We start from the raw sequence: 7,439 nt of genomic DNA on the forward strand, positions 1-7,439 counted from the left end.
AAAAAAAAAAAAAAAAAAAAAAAAAATCTGGGTCTAATCCTGGTTTCATGAGTGTGTGAGCCTACAAACTCCTCCATGCCTCCATTTCATCATCCAGAAGTGAGCAGGACCAGTCAGGGCCAGGTGAGATAACCAGGTGTGAAGGGGCTTTGCAAACTCCAAAATGCTACACAAACACATGGAATTAGTATACCTGCTTCTACCTGTCAACTCACACTGCCTAGAATTCCTCCTTTCTCTCTTCCTTGCTCCAGGCAGGCCCCACTGCCCCCTCTAAGCATCAAGCTTCCTAACAACTCACCGTTTCAAGTTTCCACACCCTGGCTCTTGCTCATCCCTTTGCCTTAAAGGCTCTTCCCCACCCTGTCTGCCTGGCTCACACCAACTCATCTTTCACGGTCATGCCAAGCTGTGCCAAGCCCTTCTTGATCACCTTTTAGTAAAGCAACAATGTGTATAATTCATTATTTTGGGTAACATTTGGTTATGGTTAAATCCTTGGCCTCCCAGAAATCCCAATGCATATCTCCCGATGGACTTGCCAGGGGAAACACTACCTATAGTAAGTGGTTTGTCTCAGCTGTTGCTACTTTGGTTAAATTAGAGGCTTATAAGTCATTAACACTCAAGGAAAGGTTGAACAATTATCTTTCAGCTCCAGGCTTTTCAAATCTCTCCAAGTAAAGCCAAATCGAGCAAGTGGCAACACCCTCATTGTGATTTTTGTTTTAAAAACTATCAAACTGGGGAATCCAGAGGCAATGTTCTGGTTTGGATAGCTGTCTGGACATGGAAGATGAAATAAACTTGACAGGTGACAGCAAAAGTCTTTTATTTCACTGAATTCTGCAAATCAGGACTGGTAGCACCCCAAGGGCTCTAGTAAGAGCATGGCCACTGCTTGGGTCCCATTAAGTGCCCCAGCACTCTGAGCCCATGTGGTCCTCAAGGTAGTGGGCAAAAGGCTGTAACAAATGTATCTCATTCATCTGTGCGTTCTTCAATCTTTTAATGTCTCATATATAATCAAAGCTCAACAGTTAATTTTTTTGTTTTCTTATATTTTGCTGTTTTGGAACTGAACTGTTGCACTAAATACCACTAACTTTGAGGTTTGTTTTGTTTTGTTTTGTTTTGTTTGCAGTACGCGGGCCTCTCACCGTTGTGGCCTCTCCTGTTGCGGAGCACAGGCTCCGGACGCGCAGGCTCAGCGGCCATGGCTCACGGGCCCAGCCGCTCCGCGGCATGTGGGATCCTCCCGGACTGGGGCACGAACCCGTGTCCCCTGCATCGGCAGGCGGACTCTCAACCACTGCGCCCCCAGGGAAGCCCCCAACTTTGAGTTTTAACATTAGCATTTGTTTGCCGGTAGTTGGTTCATTTTGTTGACTGCCAGCAGATGACATCTTGTTAGCCAACAAGTAGTAACAGATGTCAAAGTTTAGAAAAAAAGTTGTGCGAGGAAAAAGAAAAACTGAGAAAAATCGCATCCGTGAAATTTCCTTCTTCCTGCAAATTAGGAAAAATAACTGCAAAACTTTAGACGCTGAATCCCTAGGTCAAAGAATAGTTAGAGACTCATGCCTCAAAACCAACGACAGCAAGAGCCTGAGGGGCAACTTAAGATCTTTCCAGCATGTTCTAAATAGCACTTCTTATACTTTAATGTGCACATAAATCACCTGGGGAAACTTGCTAAAATGCAGGTCTGGTTCAGTGGGTCTGGGGTAGGGCCTGAGGTTCTAATAAACCTCCAGGTGATGCTTAAGATTCTGTAAACATGTGGTATTTGGGGAATATACGTTTGAGGCAGGGAGTATGCAATCAAGAAACTCTAGAGGGAAGTAGTGGTCAGGTGGAATCCCACCCTGGCAATGGAAGCCACTGCGAAACAATCAAATTTGGGGTCTAAATGGATCCCCTCAGGCAGCTTTGTGGGAGATGGGTTTAGTGCGAGATGGTTCTAGAAAAGAGATAAGCAGTTGAAAAGAAGAAGATAGGATGGACGTAATATTTAGGAGGAAAACCATCCAATGGAATTCTCCAGCTCAGCAACTTGGGTACAAAAGGCAAATGGAGGGAGGGACTTTGGCCTCTTTTCCCTCAAATCCCATCAGACCCACTTCTGCTCTAAGTGAGCCTGTTAGGGCTCCATCAGCAGTTTGCAGAAGTTAGAGGCCACCTTAGAAGTTCCGCTACTCCTGCTTCGGGATTTTCCCTGTGCTCTCTCCCGGGGGGACTTCAGATCAGGGAGCCACTATTCCTTCTTCAGTCCTAGAACACGTCAGCCTGAACCCTCAGCCCACACAGAGCCCTCACACTGGGCCCCCAACTCCAGCTCTGTGATAAACACAGCTGGGAAAACCAAAGGAGGCCACAATCTTCTCACAGGCCAGAAAATAAAACACAGGGAAGCCACACATGTTGGGGAAGGGCATTTTGAAAGTCCACCAAGACCCAATGTCACTTCTATAGAATTTCTACCAAAGATGCCAGTCTGAATCTAATCATGAGAACACAGTTAGGAAAATACAAGAAAAAGGGACATCCCCCAGAATGGCCCGTGCTTTTCAAGATGCCAGTGTCATGAAAAGTTGAGAAATTGCTCCAGATTAAAGAAGTCCAAAGAAAGTAACAACTAAATGTAACGTATGTGCCTGGATGAAAACACAAATCATGAAGGTTTTTATGGTTGTTCACTATAAAAGACAATGAGCAAAATGTAAATATGACTCTATATCAGATAATAGTATTGTATCAATGTTAAATTTCCAGAATTTAATCACTGCACTGTGGTTACGTAAGAGAAAGTTCCTGTTCTTAGGACATGCACACTGAAGTCTTTAAGGGTGAAGGGTCATGACGTCTGCAACTTACTCTCAAAGACTTCTGGAAAAAATAATAATGTGTTAATATTTAGGGAGAGAGACAAAGCAGATGTAGAAAAATGTTAACCATGGGTCAATCTAGAATCGCTGTGTTATTCTTGCAACTTCTCTGTAGGTCTGACATTTTTTTAAGTTAAAAGTTTTAGGGGGCTTCCCTGGTGGCGCAGTGGTTGAGAGTCCGCCTGCCGATGGCAGGGGTCACGGGTTCGTGCCCTGGTCTGGGAAGATCCCACGTGCCGTGGAGCGGCTGGGCCCGTGAGCCATGGCCGCTGGGCCTGCGTGTCCGGAGCCTGTGCTCCGCAACGGGAGAGGCCACAACGGTGAGAGGCCCCCGTACCGCAAAAAAAAAAAAAAAAAAGTTTTAAAAAAAAGTCCCAACCAATCAATAGTTTCACTGCTTTGGAGAAAGCAGCTAAAATGCCAGAAGAAACTGTTGACGGGAAAACTGGGCATGGTGTCCAGTCTCAAGAGTTACTTGCAACAGAGAACCTCCACCTGTCTGCAGTGGTCCAGCTCTGAGCAGTACTTGGTGCATGCCCTGGAATGGGGCTGGCCGGTCCCATGGCTCCCTCAGAAAATGCTACCTCGGCTCTGCGGCATCATGAAATCCCGGGGCTGGCTCCCTCTCCCAAAATCTCAAAAGGCTGCACCCCACAGGGAGCAGCTTGTGAGAAAAAAGCTGTCTTGCAAGAGGTCCTACTGGGCCCCATGACTGAGGCTCACCGGTCCAGGGAGCCGCTTCCACAAGCATCCACCCCCTGAACGTTTCTTTCCTAGAGCTCCGTAGGGCAAGAAGGTAGCAAACCCAATTTTTGCTCAAATGGAGCTTCCTCCAACTCCAAGTGAAAAATGGACCTTGCTGGCCACTATTTCCCTGATGCAGATAACATACCCCATTCTGCACAGGGGCCAACCAAGGACAGCCGAGTGGGTGCCGGTTGGAAGGGTTTCTGCCAAGACCATTTTAAGGTCAAGCAACTGCCAAATTTTCAGACACACAGCAGTTTGTTTCTATGCTTATCTGTATATCGCAGGAGAACCACCTGAAAAAGCGTTGCTAAATAAGTTCTCTTGCACCTTTCCTTTTTGTTTTTTGGTTCTTCCTTTTTATTCTTTTGTTTTTTTTTTAATGAAAAGAAAAGAAAAGAAAACCTCTCCTGGCTCAGAGCCTAAAATCTCTTACTTGTGATGCTAATCTCTCCTCCCTGGCTCCAAGCCACTTCTGCTGGCTCCGTGCCTGTTTAATATCGTGGCTGCTGAGAGCAGGTTGTGTCAGCGTTTCCATTATGAAGCTCAGCTTCAAAGATGTTTCTGAGATGGACGTACAGTCTTCCAGGCAAAGGGTCCTTATTCTACACCTGGTCATTCAAGCGTGGGCCAGGGGCCCCCAGCCTGTGTTTACATACCTTTCGTCTTCAAGGCCACTTGGCTGAATATAAGGGTGCTCCTTTGAGCTTTTTAGAAAAGGTGGCTGTCAATGCAATGCTTCATTCTCCAAACATCTCTTTGAAGGCATCCGAATTTGGGTTTGGGTAAAAAAAGGGTCACTTGTCTTAGTAATAAAAAGAGAGAGAGAGAGAGAGAGAGAGAGAGAGAGAGAGAGAGAGAGAGAGATACCCCATGTTGGGTGTTTGAGGAAAGAGTGTTTTCCCCCAAGGCTTGATAAAGAAAATATTTTTATCTGTTACTCTCTTCTCTCATTTCTCTCCATCCCATTTTTCATGACTTATGTAAGACTTGTTTACACATTAAAGACTTGTTCAACCAAACTACTGAATAATTCCCTCATTTATCCCCCCCCACCCACTGTTCCATTAATTCAGATAGCCAGTTTAGGGCAGAAAGCTTCCATCTGATGCCTTCCCACTGAGGTCCACTCTGGCCACAGGATCTGCTTCTTGGCAACTGAGGTGGAGTGTGGGAAGAACAAAGAACACACAATCAAAAGACTGAGGACCTCAGTTTTGTCGGTTATTAATTGTGTGGCCTTGGGCAATTTATTTAAACATCTCTCAGCAGCAGTGCCCTCATCTGCAAACTGATTATAACCATATCTACTTTGAGATGTTGTGAATGTTGACTGAGATTAATACACAGCACAATGCTCTCAAGTTTAAATGTTAGGTATCAGGCTTGAGTGCTGTTACCTAACAGGAGCCCAGCTGAATTCACTAGATTTCCTGGTAACTGCAGGAGCCATTTTCCTGTCTGGCACTGGAGGGGTTTTCCGACCTGGTTTTAAGAGCTGTCGTCCTGCCCGTTACTTATTATTTTATTGTCCATTATGACTCCCAGGAACAGCCCATAACAAATACAGGAGTTTACTGTACTACCTTCACTTACCACTAACATAATTGGGAAGGAATGACAGAAATACATGCAATTTCTCCTAACTAAAATCTTCATTAAGAAAAGTCTGGGAGGTTTTCAGGATGAATGTGCAAAACAGGGGAAAGTCACAACAAACCCAGTGAAGACTCCCCAGCCTCGAGGGCAAGGTCTGTCCCCAGGCTGGAAGGCGGCTGCCAGCTGGCAGGTGGCATATATCCAAGGTCTCGCCCAGACTGTGGAAAATCCATAAACAGTTCAGGACAAAGGCTTTTGCAGAGCTGTCTCTCTCTCTGCGTGGCGAGATATGCTGAGTAGTTTTGGCTGTGGGTATTTTGAGACGTCCTTTGGCACTGGATCTCAGCTGAGAAAGGCACGTGGGGACTAAAAGGTAGGGAAAATAAACTGTTCAGACATCAGGCTCTAGGAATAGAGTTCTCAGTTCAACTTTGTTCCTTCAAGAAGCCCTTTGGTTTATCATTGGCCTCAATTTATTTTTAACTTACTTCCTTTGCCTTTATCTCTGGGGCCAGTCTCTCTTTCCACCTAGATCTTCTTTTTCTCAGAATCTGATCATTTTTATCCCCTTCTGCATGTGCCACCAGCATCCCGCTACTGGCTGAACATCCTCACCTTCTAATCCCAAGGTATCATCTGATTGGAGCCAGACTCAAGATGACCCAGCTCTGTCCCACCACTCATACTGGAAGCTATACAAAAACTGAACACATGGTTGGAAAGCAATTTCCCTGACTCTTCCAGTTGATAAATTTGCCTTATAAGGCTCTAAACCTCTGAGAAAATTCCTACTAATAGAGTTTTTAACAAGCCAAGAGGACAAAGGATATCATTACCATGACAATTCCTTTTAGGAATATTTGCTGCCCTGCAAAACTTCGAAGGAGAAAAGAAAATTGTTTTTGGACATTGCTTCTATAACATGGGAGGGACTATTTCCTTTTCCTCAATATGAAAATTCAAACCTTCAACCAGGCTTAAAAAACCCAGGCAGCAGATTCCACATACAGTCTTATAACTATTTTTAGAGCCAAAGAGAGCATGTTCGTTATATGAGAGTTGGTGCTTTGAGGCTAAACTAACCCAGAATCAAGTTCCAGGTCTGACACTTGCTAGTTCTGATCATGGGCAGACCACTTGCTCTCGTGAAGCCTAAGTTCTCAGCTGTAAAATGGGGGTGATAATAGGTGTGAGAATTTAATACGACCATAGCTACAACAGGTTAGCAGGATGCTGGGTTCATGCTCAGTAAATATTCCTGCAAATAGCCATATAACTATCATCATCATCGCTAGCCATTATCCACATCACTTTCATGATGATGATGATGATGGTGGTGATGATGATTACTATTATTACTGTGACCCTCCACTCTTGAAGAAGTTACCTGTGACTGATTCTGATTGGAGCCTGGGGAAAAGGTGTGAGAGGACTACTGAATTCTGCGATTACTGCTCAGATTACTGGCTCTGGTTAAGAGGTGGCCCAGGGTCTGTCACGTAGCAAACACCACAGCCCCCCTGGGTTGGCACACATCTGTGGTAAGCTGGGCATGAAGCTTATTGGCATGAAGCACAAGAGATGTCCTCCCTTAGGATACAGAGCTCAGTACTGAAGAGGCAGCATATTCAGAATCACTAATCAATCCACTTCCAGACAATGCTTGGGAGAAAAGTCAAAAGCCCATTAAAATTCCTAGAGGTTAGTGGTCACTTGTAGAATCATTGGCACTTTGGGGGACCCTCTTCCTTCCAGGCTCATGCTTTCTAGCCACATGGTCATGCTGACTGGTGTTAGTTACAGACCAGTGATCTGGACACCCCTGGTACTTCGCTTCCCAGAACACCGTGGACCACATTCCAGGTTCTGCTTTATCCCAACTCATGTCCACGTCTCTGTGATCTGTGTCCATACGGACAGCCCAGGCAATGCCACAGGCTCAGCCTCCTAACTCCTGTTTTCCTTTTCCTCCAATGACCTTTACCTCCATTTCACCTCCTCCCCACACCCCGCCCTGGTCTTGAATCTCCTGGAATTAGTCCACTTTTGAAATCTGAAAACTTTTTTTCCAACGTCCAACTCAATCCTCTCACTCCTGGTACCGCTCCTCCTTGACCTGGTTGAGCTCTCTGATCCCTGAGAGCCTCCACTGGACTCAAGGCTCATGATGACCGTCACTTTCTCACTCCACTTTTCCATACCCTG

General features: G+C 45.4%; 1 protein-coding gene across 1 annotated transcript in view; it reads right to left on the reverse strand.

Annotated features, from left to right (window-relative positions):
* PITPNC1 (phosphatidylinositol transfer protein cytoplasmic 1) overlaps positions 1-7,439 on the reverse strand; it is a 136,766-nt gene that overhangs the window by 55,688 nt on the left and 73,639 nt on the right. The window lies entirely within an intron of this gene.

Source organism: Lipotes vexillifer, unplaced genomic scaffold (assembly GCF_000442215.2).
Source record: "Lipotes vexillifer unplaced genomic scaffold, Lipotes_vexillifer_v1.1 scaffold299, whole genome shotgun sequence".
Lineage (NCBI taxonomy): Eukaryota > Metazoa > Chordata > Mammalia > Artiodactyla > Lipotidae > Lipotes > Lipotes vexillifer.